The sequence below is a fragment of the Pristiophorus japonicus genome, chromosome 6 (genome assembly GCF_044704955.1).
Source record: "Pristiophorus japonicus isolate sPriJap1 chromosome 6, sPriJap1.hap1, whole genome shotgun sequence".
Taxonomy (NCBI): Eukaryota; Metazoa; Chordata; class Chondrichthyes; family Pristiophoridae; genus Pristiophorus; species Pristiophorus japonicus.
Window position 1 is genome coordinate 168,881,713 of NC_091982.1, and position 26,627 is coordinate 168,908,339.

The 26,627-nt window shown below is 44.9% G+C and overlaps 1 protein-coding gene and 1 pseudogene across 4 annotated transcripts in view; both read left to right on the plus strand.

Moving 5' to 3' along the window:
- Window positions 1–26,627, plus strand: part of ppp2r3a (protein phosphatase 2, regulatory subunit B'', alpha) — a 412,397-nt gene that overhangs the window by 29,703 nt on the left and 356,067 nt on the right. The gene's annotated exons all lie outside the window — the stretch shown is intronic.
- LOC139266518 (U2 spliceosomal RNA) lies at window positions 26,223–26,401 on the plus strand (annotated as a pseudogene).

A 26,627-nucleotide genomic window follows, 5' to 3' on the forward strand; every position in this document is an offset into this window, starting at 1 on the left:
ACAAATTTAAATTTCAGTTCAAAACACAAAAACAATGGCAGTAATCGATATCTTGTCAACTTGAAAGGAAACATGGAAACATAAATGATAGTGCTTGACCTCCTATTATTGAACCATTGCATTCTCATCTTTTGTTTGGTCTCACAGTTTGATTAAAGTGCTCAACAAGACTTGTAATACCATTAAGCCCTGAGATCAGGATACTCAGTGATAAAATAATGGCTAATAATGGGATCAAAGAAAATATTTAATTTAAAAGACTCATGTGCAGGGCTTGATGTTGAACTGGTAGTACCATTAGATGTTCTACATTGAAGTATTTATTCAATGTGCCGGTGAGATTCAGCAGCAGACAACAAAATTGCACTATTGTGAATTTTTACTATAATGAGAAATCACCAGGTTAGACACCTATAATCTATTTTATAATGTATCATTGGAACATCACCCATCTACAAAATAACGGGACATAAAAGGGTCCAATATTAAAAATCGTCACATACATTTTATGGGCCTAAGGGCTCAATTTTCACCAGTGATTTGCACTGTTTTTTTGGAGCAGGCTGCTCTTCTTGGCCTAAATTGAAAAACCACAGTTTCCCCAATCAATTTCCACCAGCGAAACTCAGTCAGTGACGATTTTTTTAGGTAAGTTTTTTTTTCAGCCAAAGGAGGCGTAACCTGCCACCCACACCAATTCTGGCCATTTAGGCAAGTTTGGCCAGCTGAGAGTTACTCCAGTTGTGCTTAGGCCAGAATATGTGGCCTCTGCAGAAAAACCTTCCGGAGAGTTAAGGAAATCGGCGCAGCAGATGCCCGGACACACTAAAAGAATTGAAAAACACATAGCAGCAACTTACCTCCAACCCCGCCCGAAGGCTGTCTGGTCCCATTCTCAGTCCCCGGTTCACACACACAGACAGAGAGACAGAGAGAGACAATGAATTCGAGAACCGAACTGGGGACCGAGAATGGGACCGGACCAGGAGAATGGGGACCGAGAATGGGACCGGACCGGCAAGCCCTTCGGGTGGGGTTGGAGATAAGTTGTTGCTATGTGTTTTTCAATTCTTTTAATGTATTGTAAGCTGGCTGTATGCTTCACTTTGCAGCCTCAGCTCACATTATGTCCCTGGTTACCATGGCAGCCGATCTTTTTGGCGCAGATCAAGGCTCCACCCCCAAAACTAAATGTCGGGTTACGCCATGTCAAAATGAAGAAATCCAACGGAGAAACTTAGAATTTTTTTTTTGGCGTACTTAGGCCCCCAAAAATTGGGCATAACTCTTCAAGTACGCCAAAAAAATGCTTTGGGGAAAATTGAGCCCATTAACACTAATCAATTTAGAAGGGCAGGGTATGGGTGATTAAGCCACTGTTAAATTGTTTGGGGCCTTTTTTTAAGTGGTGTTTTATATATATACTATTAGGTGGTCGCCTGAAAAAAGGCCCTAAAACTCTCAGGAATGTGGTATTTGAGGAGTCAGATCCTCCTGGCTCCAAAAAGCAACTACGGGTCAATGCCGGCCGGCCCACCTCTCTCCCCTTCTGATCGCCTCCGCCGCTGCCCACCCTCAGCCCTGGACTCACCTGTAGGCCTCTTGGTTGATGGACGATACTCGCTATATATACCCCAACAGGCAAGCTGTTTCCGGGTGCCTGATTAACACCCACAGCGATCCTGTAATAGTATGGTGAGGCCTGTGGACGAATTTAAGATGGTGCTGAGGCCTCTCTGTTCCAGTACACCATCGCCGTGCACTGCCAGAATCACGGTCGGTTTGGAGCACTGAAGAACTTAGGTCCCAAGGCTCCCTTTTTAGCATGATCAGGTGTGTAGTGAACCAGTTTGCAGACTGAGTAAATCTTTCCTCAGGACGGATCCAAAGCTAACATATATTCATCAGTGTACTTGACACACAAGACACATCAATGGAAAGGAAAACCAAGTAGAGTTTAAAACAGATGGGCAATCTGACATCGTCTGTTTTATACCCCAGCAAATTTGAAAGTTCTGCCCATACCTTGCTCAGTCATATGTTACAGAGTCAGGGCTACATATTGAATTAGATATTGTATCAGAGTACCATATTATCAGTTCAGTTACAGACACATATGCAGTGCTACACCGCTGCTATCTGAATAGCAATTCACTAAAATAAACAAAATAATTAAAGAAGCTGCTCATTCTCTGCTTTCTTGCGGAATCTCATTTGCTTTAAAAGGAACAATTGTACTTTTAATTTTCTTTGTGATTTAAAGCAATTAGTTGGGGAATTTCTAATTTAGCAGGTTCATGAGGTGGAACAGACTTCTTGGAATAAAACCCATTTAATGACAAAAAAGGACAAGAAAATGAGCTGAACTTAACTGATTCAGAACCAAATTGCAAATAAACAGTGTTGATTCTTCATTAATCCGATTAACTGTGTACCACCATTTTACCACCAAACTAAAACTGTCCAAACAAGAAGTGAGTAAAATTCCTTTGACTCAGCCCAAAGAAATTGAATTTATATAAACTCAAGCATCTGCACTGTCCTTGTTTGCAAAGCATCACAACTTGATAGTGTACTAAAATGTCATTAAGTGTAGTCCTCAAGGACTCAATTCAACTTATCAAGCTGCTTCCCAATTTATTTATTAGACATGTGAACTCAACTGTTCACTGTGATTATTTTCGACAGTAACTTTCAGCTCAAAGGATTTAGCTCCCTGGGGAGTTCGCAAAGAGGCAGGAGGATTTAGGCATTTTAGACATAGTGGCCTGATTTTCTGGCTTTGTGGGCTCAAATTTGGCCCTCCGTTTTTTTCGGTGCATTCATGTGAGGTGCGCCGACTTCCTACGCGCCAAAAATATATTCCCGTATTCTCCCCGCTCTGTCGACTGTCGTTGTGCTTGGCGCGGTGTGGCAATGTAATTAGGGGGCGGAGCCAGGGCCCTGCGTTCAAAAGAGTGCCGGTAGCTCAACGCTTGCGTACTGGAGGTTTTGCACATGCGCAGTAGCTCCTCTGCAGCGTGTTACCCGATGTCCCACCCCTATCCCAGGCCGAGTGGCGCCACGATGCACACCGGGCTGCTGCACGCCATAGAGAGAGCCCCGCACCTATCCTCGGCCGAGTGGCCTCCCGCACCGGCCGGCCGGCCCACTGACTTCCCGGGGCTGAAGTAGGACTTGAGTTTTATTTTTTATTTATTGATGGTTGTGCTTTGTTAGGAGAGTTTTGGTGGGAGGGGGGGCGTGGAAGAGTTTTGTTCGAGGGTGGTGGGGGGTGGGAAAGAGTGTTTTGATCAGGGCGGGGGGGAGGGGAGTCAGCAGCCCTCGGAGGAGAAGTCTACCAGTCCCTCGGAGTTGACTCCTGCAGCCTCCGTGTTCAGCGAGCCCAGCCTGCTGTGTGTTGTGTGTGGCTAGTTCCCTGCACTCTCTCTCCTGCCCGGGCGTCCCATCCACCCGCACTTATCCCCAGTAGAATGGCCTCTCGCACCGGCAGGCCCACTTCCCGGGCCAAGTTATGAAGGTAGGACTTAAGTTTTATTTTTTATTTTTTATTTATTTTCTTTAAATTTATTATTGATGGTTTTTATGCTTCTTGAATGTTGTTGTGAAGGTGTTTAGTGCTTTGCAAGGTCCTCTCCGCTTCCCTTCTTCCCCCATCTCTGGCTACCTGCGCTGATTTCTTAACTCTCCGCAAGGGTTTTCTGTCCGGCCACAAGTGGCCACATACGCTGGCCTAAGTTAGTTTGGAGCAACTATTAGCTTTCCAAACTGGATTAAATGGCCAAAACAGATGTAGGTGGCTGATAATGCCCCCATTTGAGAAAAAAAAACTAAACCAAAAAAATCCTAACTTAACTCACTTACACTGGCGCAAATTAAATGTGCAGAATGGGGATTTTTAAGATACTCCAGAAAAATCAAGTCCAAAAAAAACGGAGCAACTCCTGGGCAAATTTGGGCTCTGCGTAACTATCTTCTGTCTTTGTGAGTTTCCTGAACCATTCTCTATTCTCTGTCTCTTGTCGCAAACATATGCCATCATAGAAAACGCAAAAGTTTACTAACAGCTTCAAAAATGTTGACAGCTCAAAAACATGAGGCACTCTTCTACCTATGACCTTTTCACCTCTAGTTCACATTGGCACCTCTCCCCCTTCAGTTCTGGGTGGCACTGGTTCACTCAGTCTCATCCAGTTCACTGTGGCACCTCTTCTCCCACAGTTCATGCTCCAGACTGGAGTTTTATTACTAGTTACATTTCGTTTTGAGAGGAGACTCTATTTGTGCCTGATTATGCTCCTGTGAAGCACGTAGGGATGGTTTACTACATTAAAAGGTGCTATATAGGAACATAAGAACAGGAGTAGGCCATTCAGCCCCTTGAGCCTGTTCCGTCATTCAGTGAGATCATGGCTGGTCTCTATCTTGTATAAATGCAAGTTTTTGTTGCTGACTGCTTCTTTAAAGCACTTTATATCTCTGCTCCTTTTTTTTTACTATTGGCACCAATTGCTATCTGTAGTTCCTAGATCTTCACCTCCTTTGCTGTGAAACCAGCCACTAGGGAGGAGCTGAGGAGTGGCCCAGCCCGCGATTTCAACCGGTTTGACTCCATGGGGTTCACGGACTTCCAGCCCGCTCCGCTTCGGGTCGGCCCGCACGAATGTGCTGGCGGTCGATGCCGCTTGCCTTCCTCTTACCCGCGCCGCGCACCCGACGAGCGCATGGCGACTCTCTCTCCATTCCTGTCTTCATCTCTGAGTTTTTTTGGTCTTTGCTTAGCGCCCTCACAGCAGAACATCAAAGGTTGAAAACTCAGAATTTGGTGAGTCTTACTGTTCCAATTTAACTGACCCAAAATAATATCCATTAAATTTTGACTAATCCCTCTCCTCTCCAGTCTATCCATTGTGATCAAACTTCATATAGTGCATGATCAACAGTTTTCTTTTTCAGCAGTGACATGAACACGGGGAGATATAAACATCATAGGACAGAACACTTGATTAGCCCAAGTGACTCGAGGCCAAGCACAAATACGTTCTTCCCTTGGAGAGTGGCTGTTTTGAAGTGCTTATGAAAATAATCATCTTTACTGGAAAATATTGGCAAGTAACTATGTGGGTTATATATATATATACTTGGGAAACAAATAAGGCAGGACAGAGCAAAAGAATTTTTGCCATTTGCTCCTGTCTGTTTTCTGCACTATTTTCAGACCTCAGTGTGGTCCTGTCAACAGCACGGGTCAATTTGAGAATGAATTCTCAGTGTCACTGAATGATACTCAAATGCCTTTCTGCACCAGCATGGCAACTTGGAGGAAGAACAGACAGTGTGGTAGATGATTGCTAAAGTGCTCTAGTATTTTTCACTTTAGCCTTGTAACCTCAACGTAACATAGATCTCAAACGCAAGCCCATGTGTTCCAGTGGGGGTTGTATTACTTTTCTAATTGCCACGGATCACGGAAATGATAATCAGCACCATTCACTGAGAAAACTAATTCCCGTGCCTTGTCTTTTTCAAGCAGCAAGCTCTTAAGTATTATACGTATCTTGGACTGATCAATTTATTTATTAGGGAACAAAAATGTCAGCGAAAATAATTCCTGTGGTTTGGGCTTCCTCAGGGTATGAAAGCTAGTCAGATGATGTAGTTTAAATAAAAATTGACTAAATTAGATGGATAACTCTGGATTTAAATATGGTTGCAAATCTCATTGAGATAGGTGCATCTGTCCACCTTGGATAAGCTGGTGTTATTGATATAGTCACAGTTGATAGCAATGAACAATGCTTTTCTAAATCAGTCAAAATTGACCTATACATTTAAGGCCCGAGACTTTTCATTGTGGTTTATGTGTTGTCTTTTTCCATTCTTACTAACTTTCAAGCCATTTTTAAAAATGAGGGAATAATGCTTTTTCATGAAGAAATACATTTACTTTCATTTTAGCTAATATTTGAAATCATTATTTTTACTTTTTAAAAATCCATCAAATGCCTCCTGCACCAGCATTGAAACTTAAAGGAAAAATTGTGATTTTGCAAACAATATTTTTGAGGTCAATGAATAATTTGCATGTGATTCCACTTAATACATAAGTACCTTGGTTCTATTGGCTTGGTTGTACATACGCTGCAATGTATGCTTGAGGGTGAAGGCAGTTTATTATATTGTATCTCCTGGGATCCAGTTGCAGGTCCTTTCTCCATTGTTTGGTAGTCAGGTTGGATTAAATCATTTTTCTGCCCCAGGCTTCGGCAGGATCGTAATATTGATTCATGTCATCCTGCCGAATATGTCTTTGTCCTTCTCTGAGGAGGTGGTTTGGATGTGCAAGGAAAGGCCCCTCTGGTACTTCCACAGCTGTCAAAGCAGTCCATACATTGCGCATACTGACGTATGTGTGTGTGTGTTAGTTTGTGTGTGTGCAAACTGTGTGTGTGTGCGTTAGTTTGTGTGGGTGCGAACTGTGTGTGTGTGCGTGTTAGTTTGTGTGTGTGCGAACTGTGTGTGTGTGCGTGTTAGTTTGTGTGTGTGTGAATGTGTGTGTGTGTGTGTGCATTAGTTTGTGTGTGCGAACTGTGCGTTAGTTTGTGTGCGCGTTAGTTTGTGTGTGTGCGAACTGTGTGTGCGTGCGCGCGTTAGTTTGTGTGTGTGCGAACTGTGTGCGTTAGTTTGTATGTGTGCGAACTGTGTGTGTGTGTGTGCGTGCATTAGTTTGTGTGTGTGCGTGTTAGTTTATGTGTGTGTGAACTTGCCATACACAGTGTAAGTGGGGCAGTAGAGGCTCGGAAGAGGCACATTGGCAGCCTGGGCACCACAGTCTTCAAAGGGATTGGGCAGCCAGAGCACCTTCCCGTTTCAGGTGGTGGGCTCTTTTAATATTAAAATCCTAAGGCCTCCGCAGGGCCCCGATTGCAATTTTTGACGGACAACTCGCCCAGTTTATCAGGCTGGTACAGCAGAAGAAGCCCCATTAAGGAAAGTTGCAAATTATTTTGTGGAGCCAGGAGGGGCAGGATTGCTCCTCTGGGATCCACAAGGATAATGAGGGCCACTGCTGCCCTGGCCCCTCCCTGTGCCTAGAACCTACCTACCTGCCAGGTTGCCCTCCAAGGCCCTCTGATACTGTACCAGCCTGGAGCCTGGGAGCTGCAGCAGGACGCCTATTTGGTGCCCGCAGCTCATCTACTGCTCTGTGAAGCTCTACTTTTCAAAATACAGAGAGCGTTCAAGTGTTAATGAGTTTCATAACTGCTGTTGCATTGTAATGGTTTTCATTGCCAGTAAATGCTTTTATATGTCCCTTTACAAACGCTTGAGCAGTTGCTGAAACTCTTTGCTTTGTTGTACTTCGGGACAACACTGACGCACTTGCTGAGTAAGATATTAATGGTGACAGTCATCATCTCTACCACCCAATACTGTAATCCTTGTAATTATATATGTGTCAGAGATACAATGAGATTGATGGTGCTCACTTAGAACAGAAATTGTGGTGAGATTAGATAAGTCTTGTCTTGTGCTACTTTATAGGTGTTTAAGTTCAGAATTGTAATACATTCTAACAGCTTCAGGACTGCTGTGATAGTGACCCAGTGCGCAATTTAATATTTCATCAAGGTTCAGTACAAGCAGTTAATAAATATCCAAGTATTGCTTATATCTATTCATGCCCCCTCCCCCTCCCGCTCCCCCTCCCCCATTCCTCCTTCCTTCCTTGCCAAAGGAATGCAGTCATACAATTTTCCCTAAGGATATCTCTTTCCTATCCTTATGTTCCACCAATTGGAACTTCACATCCATCCTGCTGTTAATCTCCTCCCTGCTGTTAAGAGTCAACTGTCGGGAAATTGTCAGCAGTAACTTCAGGCTCTTGAACAGCTCAAACACTTAAGATACTGTGCTATTCAGGTGGTAAGAACACATGTTCACCCAAAGGTGGGTGTGCATGAGAGACATTCTAATCATTTTTTCCCCCTCTATGCCACCAACGGCTCGGCATCAAAGCTAATCATGAGATGTAAAGTAATTCCTTTAAAAAAAATAAGCAAAGGCAAATGTTCCATCTCTCAGGATTGCTGACATAAAGAAAATAGGCTTCTGTTGATTGTCTGATAGCTCGCAGTGGGACTGTCACTACTAATGGGCTTGATTGCTTGCTTGTGGTCAATCAGTATCTCAGCAGATTGTGGCAGAAGGAAATCATTCAGAAAATGTTTTAATTGAAACAAGATTTCCTGCATTACCAGTGATTGCGGCACTGGAGCTGCGCATGGATTCACTGTGGAGCATCCGCAATGCTGAGGATGTCGTGAATCGTACGTTTAGTGAGTTGGTCACACCGCAGGTAAAGGTTACTCAGGCAGATAGGGAATGGGTGACCATCAGGCAGAGCAGTGGAAGGAAGGTAGTACAGGGGTCCCCTGCGGTCATCCCCTTCCAAAACAGATACACCACCTTGGGTGCTGTTGGGGGAGATGATTCATCAGGGGAGGGCAGCAACAGCCAAGTTCATGGCACCATAGATGGCTTTGCTGCACAGGAGGGCAGGAAAAAGAGTGGGAGAGCTATATTGGTAGGGGATTCTATTGTAAGGGGAACAGATGGACGTTTCTGCGGCCACAATCGAGACTCCAGGATGGCATGTTGTCTCCCTGGTGCAAGGGTCAAGGATGTCTCGGAGCAGGTGCAGGACATTTTGGAGGGGGAGGGTGAACAGCCAGTTGTCGTGTATATAGGTACCAATGAAAAAGGTAAAAAAAAGGATCAGGTCCTACAAGCTGAACATAGGGAACTAGGAGTTAAATTTAAAAAGCAGGACCTCAAAGGTAGTAATCTCAGGATTGCTATCAGTGCCACGTGCTAGTCAGAGTAGAAACAGCAGGATAGCTAAGATGAATACGTGGCTTGAAGAGTGGTGCAGGAGGGAGGAATTCAAATTCCTGGGACATTGGAACCGGTTCTAGGGGAGGTAGGACCAGTACAAACCGGACAGTCTGCACCTGGGCAGGACCGGAACCAATGTGCTAGGGGAAGTGTTTGCGAGTGCTTTTGGGGAGGGGTTAAACTAATATGACAGGGGGATGGGAGACAGAGAGAAGTAAAATGGGGGAAGAAGCAAAAGATAGAAAGAAGAAAACTAAAAGTGGAGGGCAGAGAAACCCAAGGCAAAAATCAAAAAGGGCCACATTACAGCAAAATTCTAAAGGGACAAAGTGTGTTAAAAAGACAAGCCTGAAGGCTCTGTGCCTCAATGCGAGGTGTATTCGTAATAAGGTATACGAATTAACTGCGCAGGTAGCTATTAACGAATATGATATAATTGGGATTACGGAGACATGGCTCCAGGGTGACCAAGGCTGGGAACTCAACATTCAGGGGTATTCAACATTCAGGAAGGATAGACAGAAAGGAAAAGGAGATCGGGTAGCGTTGCTGGTTAAAGAGGAAATTAACGCAATAGTAAGGAAGGACATTAGCTTGGATGATGTGGAATCTATATAGATAGAGCTGCGGAACAGCAAAGGGCAGAAAAAGCTAGTGGGAATTGTGTACAGACCACCAAACAGTAGTAGTGAGGTTGCAGACAGCATCAAATAAGAAATTAGGGATGCGTGCAATAAAGATACAGCATTTATCATGATAGATTGGGCTAATCAAACTGGTAGCAATACGGTGAAGTGTATTAGGGATGGTTTTCTAGACCAATATGTCGAGGAACCAACTAGGGAGCTGGCCATCCTAGACTGGGTGATGTGTAATGAAAAAGGACTAATTAGCAATCTTGTTGTGCGAGGCCCCTTGGGGAAGAGTGACCATAATATGGTAGAATTCTTTATTAAGATGGAGAGTGACACAGTTAATTCAGAGACTAGGGTCCTGAACTTAAGGAAAGATAACTTCGATGGTATGAGACGTGAATTGGCTAGAATAGACTGGCGAATGATACTTAAAGGGTTGACGGTGGATAGGCAATGGCAAACATTTAAAGATCACATGGATGAACTTCAACAATTGTACATCCCTGTCTGGAGTAAAAATAAAACGGGGAAGGTGGCTCAACTGTGGCTAACAAGGGAAATTAAGGATAGTGTTAAATCCAAGGAAGAGGCATATAAATTGGCCAGAAAAAGCAGCAAATCTGTGTGGGTGAAATTTAGAATTCAGCAGAGGAGGACAAAGGGTTTAATTAGGAGGGGGGAAAATAGAGTTTGAGAGGAAGCTTGCTGGGAACATAAAAACTGCCTGCAAAAGCTTCTATAGATATGTGAAGAGAAAAAGATTAGTGAAGACAAACGTAGGTCCCTTGAAGTCAGAATCAAGTGAATTTATAATGGGGAACAAAGAAATGGCAGACCAATTGAACAAATACTTTGGTTCTGTCTTCACGAAGGAAGACACAAATAACCTTCCGGAAATACTAGGGAACCAAGGGTCTAGCGAGGAGGAACTGAAAGAAATCCTTATTAGTCAGGAAATTGTGTTGGGGAAATTGATGGGATTGAAGGCCGATAAATCCCCAGGGTCTGATAGTCTGCATCCCACAGTACTTAAGGAAGTGGCCCTAGAAATAGTGGATGCATTGGTGATCATTTTCCAACAGTCTATCGAATCTAGATCAGTTCTCATGGACTGGGGGGTAGCTAATGTAACCCCACTTTTTAAAAAAGGAGGGAGAGAGAAAACGGAATTATAGACCGATTACCTTGACATCAGTAGTGGGGAAAATGTTGGAATCAATTATTAAAGATGAAATAGCAGTGCATTTGGAAAGCAGTGACAGGATCGGTCCAAGTCAGCATGGATTTATGAAAGGGAAATCATGCTTGACAAATCTTCTAGAATTTTTGAGGATGTAACTAGTAGAGATGGACAAGGGAGAACCAGTGGATGTCATGTATTTGGACTTTCAAAAGGCTTTTGACAAGGTCCCACACAAGAGATTGTTGTGCAAAATTAGAGCTCTTGGTATTGGGGTAATGCATTGACGTGGATAGAGAACTGGTTGACAGACAGGAAGCAGAGAGTCGGGATAAACGGGTCCTTTTCAGAATGGCAGACAGTGACTAGTGGGGTGCCGCAGGGCTCAGTGCTGGGACCCCAGCTATTTACAATATACATCAATGATTTAGATGAAGGAATTGAGTGTAATATCCCCAAGTTTGCGGATGACACTAAGCTGGGTGGTGGTGTGAGCTGTGAGGAGGATGCTAAAAGGCTGCAGGGTGATTTGGACAGGTTAGGTGAGTGGGCAGATACAGTATAATGTGGATAAATGTGAGGTTATCCACTTTGGGGGCAAAAACATGAAGGCAGAATATTATCTGAATGGCGGCAGATTAGGAATAAGGGAAGTGCAACGAGACCTAGGTGTCATGGTACATCAGTCATTGAATGTTGGCATGCAGGTACAGCAGGCGGTGAAGAAGGCAAATGGCATGTTGGCCTTCATAGCTAGGGGATTTGAGTATAGGATCAGGGAGGTCTTACTGCAGTTGTACAGGGCCTTGGTGAGGCTTCACCTGGAATATTGTGTTCAGTTTTGATCTCCTAATCTGAGGAAGGACGTTCTTGCTATTGAGGGAGTGCAGCGAAAGTTCACCAGACTGATTCCCGGGATGGCAGGACTGACATATAAGAGAGAATGGATCGACTGGGCCTGTATTCACTGGAGTTTAGAAGAATGAGATGGGATCTCATAGAAACATATAAAATTCTGACGGGACTGGACAGGTTAGATGCAGGAAGAATGTTCCTGATGTTGGGGAAGTCCAGAACCAGGGGTCACAGTCTAAGGATGAGGGTTAAGCCATTTAGAACCAAGATGAGGAGAAACTTCTTCACTCAGAGAGTTGTTAACCTGTGGAATTCTCTACTGCAGAGAGTTGTTGATGCCAGTTCGTTAGATATATTCAAGAGGGAGTTAGATATGGCCCTTACGGCTAAAGGGATCAAGGGGTATGGAGAGAAAGCAGGAAAGGGGTACTGAGTGAATGATCAGCCATGTATTGAATGGTGGTGCAGGCTTGAAGGGCCGAATGGCCTACTCCTGCACCTATTTTCTATGTTTCTATGATTCAAACCACTTTAGAAATGGATACTTTGTGAAATAAATTGTTTGGTACTACGAGAACACATGAACTGATGCAGATACTGAAGAACAAATAACCCAGTAATGTACCAGAAACAACCCTACAAAACATTAGAACATTAGAACATAAGAAATAGAAGCAGGGGTAGGCCATTTGGCACCTCGAGCCTTCTCCACCATTCACAAGATCGTGGCTGATCTTCAACCTCAACTCCACTTTCCTGCACTATCTCCAAATCCCTTGACTCCCTTAGTATCCACAAATCTATCGATCTCTGTCTTGAATATACTCAATGACTTAGCCTCCAGAGCCTTTTGGGGTAGACAATTCCAAAGATTCACCACCCTCTGCATGAAAAAATTTCTGTTTATCTCAGTCCTAAATGGCTGACCCCTTATTCTGAGACTCTGACCCCTGGTTCTAGACTCCCTAGCCAGGGGAACCAACCTCCCTGTCAAGCCCTGTAAGAATTTTATATGTTTCAATGCGATCACTTCTCATTCTTCTAAATTCTAGAGAATATAGGCCTAGTTGACTCAATCTCTTCTCATAGGACAATCCCCCCATCTTAGGAATCAGTCTGGTGAACCTTTGTTGCACTCCCTCTATGGCAAGTATATCCTTCCTTAGGTAAGTAGACTAAAATGGTACACAATACTCCAGGTGCAGTCTCACCAGAGATCTATATATTTGCATTAGGATGTCTTTACTCTTATACTCAAATCCTCTTGTGATAAAGGCCAATATATCATTTGCTTTTCTAATTGCTTGCTCTACTAGCATGTTAACTTTCAGTGATTTGTGTGCAAGTCACGCAGGTCCCTCTGAAATCCAACATTTCCCAACCCCTCACCATTTAAAAAATACTCTGCTTTTCTATTTTTCCTACCAAAGTGGATAACTTCACATTTCTCCAATTTATTCCATTTGCCATGTTCTTACCCACTCACTTAGCCTGTCTCTATCCCCAAGAAGCTCTTTGCATCCTCCTCACAACCTACATCCCCACCTAGCTTTGTGTCATCGGTAAACTTGGATAAATTACATTTGGTCCCCTCATCCAAATCATTGATATAGATTGTGAATAGCTGAGGCCCAAGCACTGATCCTTGCGGCACCCCACTAGTTACAGTCTGCCAACCCGAAAATGACCTAATAGATTTGTCAACCATCTGCTCAATCACAACATAATGTAATTCTTTGGTACTTATGTCTCAAAAGGCTGTACTTCACAATGCTGTCCTCTGAGGAACATTGTCACAAGCTCTAAGAACATTTATTTTTAAACATTCTTTACACTTTACAGGTGAATTAAAAGCTTGGTTTGGTTTGCTTTTGGGTGGTACCGATAGGCCATTTAAGCTTTGCTCCTTGGAGTTTATGATAACATTCTGCAATTGGTTAAAGTCTGGTAATTGATTCTTAATCAGCAGTCATTCAACGTGTTTTATTTGCTATGACAATAAATTTGTGAGCTATATCAAGTGAGACAGAGTCACACTCTTTTTCTACTCACGGGAAACCTGCCAATTCCACAAGGAAAAGAAAATAGCCAGTTTTCTTCGACCAACTTAATGGCCTAAAATCAGATGTGTTATTTTCTCAAGTTGTACACATTTTTATTCACGTCTTTCTGTGGATTCACATGTCCATATTTTCTCTTGAGGCACTTTGAGCTCTATTTACATTTCAACTGCAGATTTGCACCTAGTGTAAATCACAGGAGGTATAAACCAATGCAGCTATGTAGCCTACAATCATAATTCAGGGTAACCACTTCAGGTGCAATTAAGAATGAGCACCTGATCAAATTTCAAATCAAATAAAAAAATTAATGTAGGCCAATTCTTTTAAATTCTTATGATAGATATGGGGTACAAATGTAATTCTTTGAAAATGCATACTCCTTTTGAGACGTGAATTTCCATATAACAATAGCAAAGACTAAGCATCCTCGGAGACTTCTGCACCAGCCATTGGAACTTCACGTGGGATAAAGGAAGAATTAATCCAAATTCCAAGTAAAATCTGAATTCTGTACTAGGATAGTAAAGCTTCCCTAACATGAACCTCCTGCCTTTTTTGGGATCGCTGGAGGTCAGATTAGATTCAATTTTGTATCATACTCATATGAAAAGAATATAATCAGTCTATGGTAGGTATGTAGCAAGAGCATTTCACACTCTCTGATTGAAACATTGGGCCTGATTTGCATTCTGCAAAACGTATAGCTTTCCAAATATTCATTGTGTTATACTATCAAACAATTCTTTCCTTATTTGAAATAAGTTTATACTGGTCATTAGAATTTTCAAACATCTTCTCAAACACAACTTTTTATTTTGCTTCAGTGATTGTAAACGATACGATTCATTGTTTTTAGTGCATTGTTATTATTGTTGGTATTTGCTCCAATTTGAATACCCTTAATTTGACCTGTGGTGGCATGAATATTGGCTTAGAAACAATAAACCATAGCAAGTACGATAAATAATTTTTATTCAGGAGCTAACAATGAGTACATAAGCGTATTTAAGGAACCAACTTGAAAATCTCAATCAAAATAGTGTTAACTTATTAAATCTTGCTAAACACAATGATGTAAAAGATTTGTCCTGGAGTCACATATATCACTTTTCACACATATAACTTTATGGGCCCAAGTTTCCACACGAAAAAAAACGGGCGCCCCTCCGAGCTGGGCGCCCGTTTTTCGCGCCTAAAACGGCACCTAAAAAAAAACTCGCGATTCTCGAGCGTTCTGCAGATCCTTGTCTGCCTGGCGTGGCGCCCAGGGGGGCGGAGCCTACACTCGCGCTGATTTTGTAAGTGGGAGGGGGCGGGTACTATTTAAATGAGTTTTTTTCCTGCCGGCAACGCTGCGCGTGCTCGTTGGAGCGTTCGCGCACGCGCAGTGTGAAAAAAACATTGGCACTCGGCCATTTTTGTAGTTCTTTGCAGCTGTTTAGTTTTTGAACATTTTTTTATCAAAGTACATTGCCATCAGCACATCAGCTTCTTGTAGCAGTGAGAAGGGTGCAGGAAGCCTCAGAAAGTTGAGCCAGCCGTTTCCCGACGACCTCCCCCTTTTGCCGTCGGGAAATGGCTCCTCAATTTTTGAGGCTTCCTGCAGCCTTCTCTCTCCCCCCTCCCCGCGTTCGGTCGTCTCCCTTTCCTCCCCCCCCCCCTCCCCCCCCCCCCCGCGCGTTCAGTCGGCTCTCTCCCTCCCGCGTTCAGTTGGCTCCCTTCCCTCTCCCCCCCCCCCCCGCGTTTGGTCGGCTCCCCCCCCCGCGTTCGGTCGGCTCCCCCCCCCCCCCCCCCCCCGCGTTCGGTCGGCTCCCCCCCCCCGCGTTCGGTCGGCTCCCCACCCCCCCCCGTGTTCGGTCGGCTCCCTCCTCCCCTCCCTCCCGCCCGCGTTCGGTAACGGCTGCCTCGTTTTGTGACGCTTGCTGCAGCATTCTTCCTGGCTGAAGCACTTTCACACAGGTAGGAAGATGGTTTATTTAATCTTTTCTTTGCTTATAAATGTTTATTCAGGTTGGATTTATTTGTATAATAATTGTATAAGTATAAATAAGGATTTATTGTAGAATTTAATGAGTTCCCCTCCCCCCCCCCACCTCGTGCCTGATTTGTAACCTGCGCCTGATTTTTTAATGTGTAGAACCGGTTTTTTCAGTTCTACAAAAATCTTCACTTGCTCCATTCTACTTTAGTTTGGAGTACATTTTCACTGTGGAAACTTTCAAATCAGGCGTCAGTGGCCGGACACGCCCCCTTTTGAAGAAAAAATTCTGTTCCAAACTAGAACTGTTCTACCTGACTAGAACTGCAGAAAAAAAAATGTGGAGAATTGCAATTTCTAAGATAGTCCGTTCTCCACCAGTTGATCCTAAAAATCAGGCGCAAATCATGTGGAAACTTGGGCCCTATGCCTCTGTCCCAAAACTGGGACACTAATCCTGAAACTTCAGAAGAAGCGATGTTCTAAACAGGAAGTGAACTGAGATTCACCCTCACAGCATAACAACTGCACTTCCAACCTTCTACATTTCTGGCAAATATGAACCGTACTTGGAGATGCCTAGGCCTCCTAGTATGAATGCTTGTGCCTGCTTTACATGTAAGGGATATTGGACAAACCTTCACTTTGGCAAGGCTGTTTGATACAATATTTATAATAAAGCATTTTTTTTTAAATTGGATCAATGGTGTTACATAAGTATATAAGGGCATGTTCCTCCATTACTTTATGGACTTGGTTAAACCTTAATATTTGTCTTTTTGCCTAAACATTGAGCCTTTGCCAGCTGGGTGATTAGTGGTGAATTCTGACCAGTGTGATCGCAATAGACATATACCATTTTGTTCATTATTTGTCTGAACAGCAGTAAATGGTTGACCCTGTTATTGGATACAGAGTAACAAAAGCTCCATTCACAGTCGGTACCATATATAAAAATATTTATTTAAATAAATATTTTTTAAATCAGTCAAAGTTAGTGCACATTGCGTACAGATTAACAAGTTCAACCATTTTGTGCTTTAAAGCTATAATATAAAACTAATCTCTTGTGGTGCTGACCAAACAGCATATAAATATACCACACATTTGGGCAATAACCCAAGATATTTATCACTAGTTTATCACTTGTAGCATCATCCAACCAACATCCACTACCAAAGAATTCCTGACTTCACCATTTATTGCCCCTCCAGATATACTGTTCCTGAAATTTCTGGGGCTAGAGAGAACAGAAAGAGAAAGGCCTTGAATTTGGGATGCAACCTTGTTATGCTGGGATTCCGCCCATTTCCTGGTAATCGGGCCATAAGCAGGTCATCCACCTGCCTGTCTGGGGAGCTCCCCGGCTGTCCCAGGAATTCCTTTATATCCTTCCATAGGACTCTGCAGAACCAGCTAAGACCCCACACCTTTAATAGGGAAAGGGAATTCATCCTGGAGGGGATCAATTATCTTCCCAAAGAGGCCTACTTGATTTGCTGGGAACAGAAGAAAGAAAGAAAGACAGACTTGGATTTATATAGTCCCTTTCACGACCACCGGATGTTTCAAAGAGGTGAAGAAGAAAAGTTTTTTTAGTGGCCTTGCCAGACCTCCTCTCTGGTGTAGTAGCAAGGCACTGCCCCTAAACTCCAGCTCTGCAGTTCAGGTGGGTGCCACTCTTGTGCCCTTGCAGATGCTATGTGTCTGTCCCAGCCATGCAAATTACCCTTCTCTGCTTCTCTCTCCTCCTTTCATCATCATCATAGGCAGTCCCTTGAAATGAGGATGACTTGCTTCCATGCCGAAAACGGATGAATTCACAGGTGTTTCAATGATATTCTGGAGCCCGAATTACATTTTGAAGGGTGGAAGACACCTGTGCGTGGATTTTTTTAACGTGTGGTGGCCATTGCATCCCAGCCACCATACGGGCTTGACAGAGCTAGGTCTTGGTCCAGTGGCAAGGGTTACCCAAGATGACTGGAGACCAGCTCTGCTGCACGGACTTAGTGCGCACACATATCGCAGTGTGGGCTGGCCCGTGCTGCCCCTTGACCCTCGCCTCTTCTGGACCCCGAAATTTTGTCTCTCCTGGGCCCCGATCACATCCCTCTATGAACACTTGCCGTACCTTCGTCCCGACCTCGCTGCTCCTGCTGCACCTGCTCGCACTGCAATCAGCTGTCGCCCTCCTGCAGCAGCATGCGCTGCTCCCTGCAGTGGAATGCCGCTTCACGCTGCTCCCTCTAATGGCCCCGGCCTGTTCCTCCTTTAAGACACTCCCTAAAATCTACTTCTATGACCCAAGTTGTCCTAACATCTTCTTAAGTGGCTCAGTGTCAAATTTTGCTTGATAACGGCCCTGTGAAGTGCCTTAGTATGTTTTACTATATTAAAGATGCTATATAAATGCGCTTTGTCATTGATAACCCCATGATTTGGGATGGTGTCTTCAGCTGGGCTCCAACTGATGGGGAAGTGGAGAAAACTCTCAGGAATTTCGAGACTATTGTTTTCAAAATTATGAGAAAAGTAAAGGTTGGAGTAATACAATCTTACACATTCACACCTTCGCAGAGCTGCTGAGTACGACAAGTATTGCTGATAGAATTCGGGCCTAACCAAACTCTTTTACATTGATAAACTAGAAAGACAGTGACTGATGAAGCTGGAAATTAAAACTAGTTCAGTGAAAATTCAATTATAACCTTTGGTGGATAATGCTTGCTAATAATAAATAATTAAACGGGCATTATTACCTTCTCGTTAAGGGAAGGTTTCCACAGATTATTTTTTTCCCATTATAGGTCTTTCGAGACCAATACTGTCATATATGTAAACCTGTAAATATCATGTTTAACCACCAGAGGGCTCATCCACTGGAGTCGCAAGGGATCCCACAATCCCTTGGGAGCACCTGTACATAAGAAGGCCTCACAGGCTGGAGAGGCACTCTGGAGTCCTGTAATAAAGGACTATTGTCACACATTACTTTGAGCTTACAGTATCTGGTCAGATTCTTTATTCAAGACATAACAACTGGCGACGAGATACAGATGACGAACCCCACCGCAACAATGCAGAGAACCATGGGCATCCTGGAGAAATTTTCAGAGGGAGATGATTGGGAAACCTTCGTGGAGCGACTCGACCAATACTTCGTGGCCAACGAGCTGGAAGGAGAAGCGAACGCTGCCAAACGAAGGATGATCCTCCTCACCGTTTGCGGGGCACCAACGTATGGTCTCAAAAAATCTGCTCACTCCAGTGAAACCCACAGAGAAGTCATGTAATGATTTGTGCACACTGGCCCGGGAGCATCTAAACCCAACGGAAAGCATCCTGATGGCAAGGTACCGGTTCTACACGTATAAGAGGTCTGAAGGCCAGGAAGTGGCGAACTACATCGCCAAGCTAAGGCGTCTTGCAGGACATTGCAAATTTGAAGGACACTTGGAGCACATGCTCAGGGACTTCTTTGTACTTGGCATTGACCATGAAGTAATACTTTGCAAACTTTTGACTGTAGATCTCAACCTTGAGTAAAGCCATGGCGATAGCCCAGGCGTTCATTGCCACCAGTGACAATACCAAACAAATCTCTCAGCACACGAGTGCTGCTGCAAGCACTGTGAACAAAGTAATGTTGTTTTCAAATCGCAACGTACAGGGCAGGCCTCACATGCCTGCAGCTGCACGTCCGCAGAAGTCTCAGAGTCCGCCATCAAGGATGGTGAATGCAAGGCCATTAACACCTTGCTGTGGAGGTGATCATCGTTTATTTCATGCTGCTTCAAAGGATATGTTTGCAAGGGCTGTGGAACAATGGGACACCTCCAACTTACGTGCAGGCGAGCTGCAAACCCTGCTAATCCTACAAATCACCATGTTGCAGAGGAGGACAATCCATGGTGGATCACGACAAACCAGAGCCTCAGACTGAGGAGGCAGAAGTATATGGCATGCACACATTTACCACAAAGTGTCCCCCGATAATGCTGACGGTTGAATTAAATGGACTCCTGCTGTCAATGGAGCTGGACACGGGCGCGAGCCAGTCCATAATGAGCAAAAAGACTTTTGATAAATTGTGGTGCAACAAGGCCTCAAGGCCAGTCCTGACTCCCATTCATACTAAACTGAGAATGTACGCAAAGGAACTGATTCCCGTAATCGGCAGTGCTACCGTAAAGGTTTCCTACGATGGAGCTGTGCACAATTTACCACTCTGGGTGGTACCGGGCGATGGCCCCACGCTGCTCGGCAGGAGCTGGCTGGGAAAGATACGCTGGAACTGGGACGACATCCGAGCGCTCTCGTCCGTCAACAACACTTCATGTGCCCAGGTCCTAAACAAGTTCCCCTCGCTGTTCGCACCGGGCATCGGGAAGTTCCAAGGAGCAAAAGTACAGATCCACTTGATTCCGGGGGCGCGACCCATCCATCACAAGGCAAGAGCAGTACCGTACATGATGAGAGAGAGGGTGGAGATCGAGCTGGACCGGCTGCAACGAGAGGGCATCATTTCACCGATCGAATTCAACAAGTGGGACATTCCGATTGTTCCAGTCCTCAAGGAAGATGGCACTGTCAGAATCTGTAGTGATTACAAAGTAACTATCAATCGTTTCTCCCTGCAGGATCAATACCCGCTACCAAAGACGACCTATTTGCGACGCTGGCGGGAGGAAAAACGTTCACGAAGCTGGACTTGACCTCGGCCTACCTGACGCAGGAGCAGGTGGAATCATCGAAGGGCCTCACTGCATCAACACACACAAAGGTCTCTTCATTTACAACAGATTCCCATTTGGGATTTGATCAGCCGTGCGATATTCCAGAGGAACATGGAAAGCTTGCTGAAGTCGGTCCCGCGCACCGTGGTCTTCCAGGACGACATCTTGGTTACAGTCGGGACAGCGTCGAGCATCTGCAGAACTTGGAGGAGGTTCTTAGTCGGCTTAATCGTGTGGGGCTCAGGTTAAAACACTCAAAGTGCATTTTCCTGGTGCTTGAAGTGGAGTTCCTGGGGAGAAGAATCGTGGTGGACAGCATCAGGCCCACCGATTCGAAGACGGAGGCAATCAAGAACGCACCGAGAGCACAGAACGTGATGGAGCTGCGGTCGTTTCTAGGGCTCCTGAACTACTTTGGTAACTTCTTAGCGGGTCTAAGCACACTGTTAGAACCACTACTGCGTAAAGGAGATGATTGGATATGGGGTAAAAGCCAAGAAAATGTCCTTGAGAAAGCTAGGAAACTGTTATGCTCAAACAAGTTGCTTGTGCTGTGTGATCCATGTAAGTGTTTGGTACTAGCATGTGATGTGTCGTCATACGGTGTCAGGTGTGTATTGCAACAAGCTAATGAATCTGGGAAATTGTAACCGGTTGCTTATGCATCCAGAAGTCTATCTGAGGCTGAGAGGGCCTACAGCATGATTGAAAAAGAAGCGTTAGCGTGTGTTTATGGGGTAAAGAAAATGTATCAATATCTGCTTGGGCTCAAATTTGAATTTGAAACCGACCATAAGCCACTTATATCCCTCTTTTCTGAAAGTAAGGGGATAAATATGAATGCGTCGGCCCACATCCAGAGATGGGCGCTCACGTTGTCCACATACAACTACGCCATCTGCTACAGGCCAGGCACAGAAAACTGTGTGGATGCTCTCAGTAGGCTGCCATTGCCCACCACAGGGGTGGAGATGGCACAGCCCACAGATTTAGTAATGGAGGCATTCGAGAGTGAGCAATCACCTGTTACCGCCCGACAGATTAGAACCTGGATGAGCCAGGACCCCTTACTGTCCTTAGTCAAAAACTGTGTGCTCCACGGGAGTTGGTCTAGTGTCCCGTTAGAGATGCAGGAAAAAATAAAGCCGTACCAGCGGTGCAGAGATGAAATGTCCATACAGGCAGACTGCCTCCTATGGGGTAATCGGGTAGTGGTGCCAAAAAGGGTAGGGGACACTTTCATTAGTGACCTCCACTGTACCCACCCAGGCATTGTAATGATGAAAGCGATAGCCAAATCCCACGTGTGGTGGCCCGGTATCGATGCAGACTTAGAGTCCAGCAAGCACAAATGTAACACATGTTCACAGTTAAGCAATGCACCCAGCGACGGGCCACTAAGTTTATGGTCCTGGCCCTCCAAACCGCGGTCCAGGGTCCATGTCGCCTATGCAGGCCCATTCTTGGGTAAAATGTTCCTTGTGGTTGTAGATGCATGGATTGAATGTGAGATAATGTCGGCAAGCACATCCGCTGCCATCATTGAAAGCCTGCGGGCCATGTTTGCCACGCACGGCCTGCCTGATGTCCTTGTGAGTGACAACGGGCTGTGCTTCACCAGTGCCGAGTTCAAAGAGATCATGACCTGCAATGGGATAAAACATGTCACATCTGCCCCGTTTAAACCAGCGTGCAATGGTCAGGCAGAGCGAGCAATGCAAACAATCAAGCAGAGCTTGAAGAAGGTAACTGAAGGCTCACTGCAGACTCGCCTATCCCGAGTCCTGCTTAATTACCGCACAGACCCCACTCGCTCACTGGGGGTCCCTCCCGCTGAACTGCTCATGAAAAGGGCACTTAAGACAAGGCTCTCATTAGTCCACCCTGATCTACACGAACAGGTAGAGAGCAGGCGGCTTCAACAGAATACACATCATGATCGCGCAAATGTGTCACATGAAATCGAGATTAATGATCCTGTATTTGTGTTGAACTATGGACAATCCCAAGTGGCTTCCCAGCACTATTGTGGCCAAAGAGGGGAGTAGGGTGTTCCTGGTCAAACTTTCAAATGGACTCACCTGCAGAAAACACTTGGACCAAACCAAACTCAGATTCGCGGACTATCCAGAACCACCTACAATAGACTCTACCTTTTTCGACCCTCCAACACACACACAAGTGGCAACTGACCCAGCGGTTGACCACGAAGCAGAACCCATCACCCGCAGCAGCCCAGCAGGACTCACCACACCCAGCAGCCCTGCAAGGCCAGCTGCGCAGCAGCCCAGCGAGGGCCCAACAAACGACTCACCAAAACCAGCATTTGCACCAAGACAATCAACCAGGGAAAGGAAGGCCCCAGATCGACTCATATTGTAAATAGTTACACTATTGACTTTGAGGGGAGGACAGGGGTGGGGAGGGTTGTTATAAATGTAATCCTGTAAATACCTTGTTTAACCACCAGAGGGCTCATCCCCTGGAGTCCTAAGGGATCCCACAATTCCTTGGGCGCACCTGTACATAAGGAGGCCTCACAGGCTGGAGAGGCATTCTGGAGACCTGTAATAAAGGACTACGGTCACACCTTACTTTGAGCTTACAGTCTCTGATCAGATTCTTTATTCAAGACATAACAAATACCACTGCTGTTGAGAACTGACACATGGTTGCAGCCCTAGTCCACAGCCAATGCTGTTTTTGGACAGCCACCGAGAGGCACATGCTGGTGAGGGCAGTCAAGCACCTTACTCATCCTCCTCCACCCAACATGGAGATGCTCAGTTTCTGGTTAGCACTTACCTAACTGCAGTGGAAGGATTGAAATGGTGTCATCCCGTCCCATGGCACCGTGTGTTGATGCTCCAACACATATCGCCGCCTCTCAACCTACTCGGAATCATTCGCAACCTAACTTTCCACAAACAGAACTCCTCTAGATGGGGCCAATCATCTCTGAGAAGAAATAAGATACATATAGCATAATGGAGAGTATTCGAAGGCCCAACACCCTCACGAGAGTCCCAACTAAAATTAATGTGATGAAGTGTACATCCATTCCTGTTATTTTAGGGACTGGGACAACAGGGAGAGGATGATGGCAGCCAGCTAGTCTCCCAATATGTCACCAAAGGTGTCCAATTCAGTAAAACAAGCAAGGGGCTTATATAACCCAAGATTTCAGATCAGGTGCAGGCAGGCCTTCAGGGAGGCAGGACATATGTCTGTGATAAGTGTCATCATCATAGGCGATCCCTCGAACGAGGATGACTTGCTTCCACATGAGTTCACAGATGTTTCAATGAAGCACCCGATATTCCAGTCCTGAACTCCAATTAAGGGGGTGAAAGATGCCTGTGTGTGGATTTTTTTAACGTGTGGTGACCATTGCACATCAGCCGCAATGCGGGCTTGACAGAGCTAGGTCTTTATCCAGTGGCAAGTGTTAACCAGGACGACTAGAGACTTGCTCTGCTGCACGGACCTAGAGCGCACACATGTCGCAGTGCGGGCTGGCCTGTGCTGCCTCTGGGCCCTCGGCTTTTCTGGGCTCTGTACCCTCACTTGCCGCATCTCCGCCACGATCTCTCGCCGCTCCTCCGCCACAAATATTTGCCACACCTTCGCCACGATCTCCAACCGCACCTCCGCACCAAACATTCGCCGAACCTCCGCCACGATCACCCACCGAATCTCAGCCACGATCCCTCAATGCGCCTCCGCCTCAATCACTCGCCGCACCTCTGCCACGACCTTCTTGTTCCTCTGCTGTACCAGGGCCCCACCAATGCTCCTGCCCACGCTCCAAACAATGATCTGGGTCCTGATGATGTCACCCAGTCGCCTACCTCAAAGCCATCGCACACTTGGAGCAGCTCGCGCTGGATGTTGTCGTAGTATGCTCTGGCTCCTATACTTCCCAACCTGTAGAGCTGTTCTTTCACAGGTTGGGGGGCCACATAAGTGTGTGGGAGCGTTATAGTACCTTTAGTTGACTAAGTTGAATTGATGTTGAAAATATAAAGGGGTGCTACAAGTGCTGGCCATTCTGACACTTAATGACATAATTAAAACCAAAGTACAGCTGCATTCTTCTCGTGCTCCAGCAAACTGCTCTGGGTGGAAGATCCCAAGTTTGTGCTGTGGATTTCTTCAGAGAGTATTCCCAGCCTTGACCACTTCCATCTGAGAGTGTTCTGAGTGGAGGAGTGATACTTCTGCAAAGGAAGTTGTGAATATCGGACCAGGCCCTTCCTACATGCCTCCCAGTGCTTCATCCAGGACTGCCTTTGGCAGGAGCCTGGGAGCAAGCCTTCAGCTGCAGAATGCTTCGGTGTGGGAAAAAATAACCGTAAAGAGTCAGAAAAATTCGAAGTATAAAAATACGAAAAGAGACAATCCATGTTTGAAGCGATGATTCCCTGCTTTAAGCAGAATGGTGGACAGTTTGTAATTATTTCCACCCACAGAGCTGCCACCAGCTCACTTGTGATTCCATCACTTGTGAAAATATTTTTCCCATTACACCCTCTAACATCATCTAAACTACTTGCACTTTAAGATCTTTTTAGTGGCATTCTCAAGAGACCCATTAAACATAAAGGCTTATTTATTAAAAAAATAAGTCTGTTACAGGGGGATAAACAAAATATTATTGCAATGAAACTGTCTATTTTTACAGTGTGCAATGGGTTTGCCAGTTGAATAAATATTTGGCAAGAATCAGTGATGTTAAATTCATAGTCTTAGCTCACTCACCCAGAGACAGGGAATCCTCGCAGTCATTTGAACCGAGCAGTAGGGGTGAGTTACACTCACAGCATAAACAACAAACTTAAGTTAATGTATTTTATGGCATGGCATTGATGCTTTCTGCTGAAGACATATTCTGCTGAGAACGTTCACTCAGTTTGAAGTGTTCATCTCCGGATTTGTGCACAGGGTGCTGGTATGTTCTAAATCAGGAGAGCTTTTGGGGCTTTATACTCTCCCCAACACAATTCCCCATTTGGGGAATGTGTAGGGACAAGGGAGGAGGAGGGTTGGGGATCTTGGCTCTTTAAGGCTCTCACTGTTAAACATAGGAAATAAACAAGACATCGTCACTGACACTGGTTCAATGTGTTCCTTCACCCTCTGTACTGAATTTCCAGATCTACATCAGGGTGTGGAGGCAGCAATTCAAGACCACATATCTTCTCAAAGACACAGATAGGAAACTGGAAGACCACTGTTCCACATCACCTGGTGTCCAAATTTGAGCACTGTTAGCAGCGGCCCACACCCTCAGCTGGGGTTAGTGCTTGAGCTGCGGGAAATAGAGACCCAGACTAAAGAAAAATATAAATGTATTACCGTTTTGGATAATGAGTGGCATTTTCAATAAATAGCATGGGTGGTGGGTGTCAGAATGTGCATTTCAAATTCCCATCAGTTAAGATGGAGTTTCTTTACAGAAAGTTTAGAACTGGTAGAATCAATTGCCACCAAGAGCAAAGAATGCAAAATCTGTTGACTCACTGAAGAGCAAACTGGATGTGTTCCAAGTTATGGGGGATTTGAAGATGACATGTTTGGATCAGGGATGTGATGGCGACAGAAACTTCTATCTGAGTGTCTTGGAGTTAGTATTCCAATGAGTCAGATATGCCATGAGGGCTCCTCTCATTCCTAGGATTTTTATTTTCTCAGAATGATGCTGAAGAGGAATTCACTCAACCTCCAACTTGAACTAATGGGTGGTAACTGGAACACCTGAGTGACACGATCACATTCATGGAGCATGAAAACCCTGTAGTCCTTTCAAACATATACTCTGATTCTACGCACTTACCTGGATTAAACGTTTGGGAAAAGTTGGTATATACAGAATATGATTCTCGGCCTTTTGGCTAAGATCAAGTGTAGTATCTGTTCTTATCAGTTTAATATCCCCTATGGGGACATGATATTGAATAGATTTTTGGACAGGGAGCTGGATCAGGGGCATGCCCCGTCCACTCCATGCACCGACCTGGCATTGCAATATTTCCAGGAACGGTGCAACTTCGCCTCTCGGCCTTTTGGCCTAAGATCAAACACATTGGCGCAAAGTGATCTTTGGCGTTAGAGTTGATCTGTAACGAAATTGGATAAAAAAAAAATACAGAATATGATGTAGTCAAAAAAAAGGAATTTGGTTAGAGAGCGTTGCCTCATGCTTATGATTAAATTGTTAGCTTCAAACAATGTAAACAACTGACTCTGTCTTTATAATGGTGAGAATAGTGGTCACTA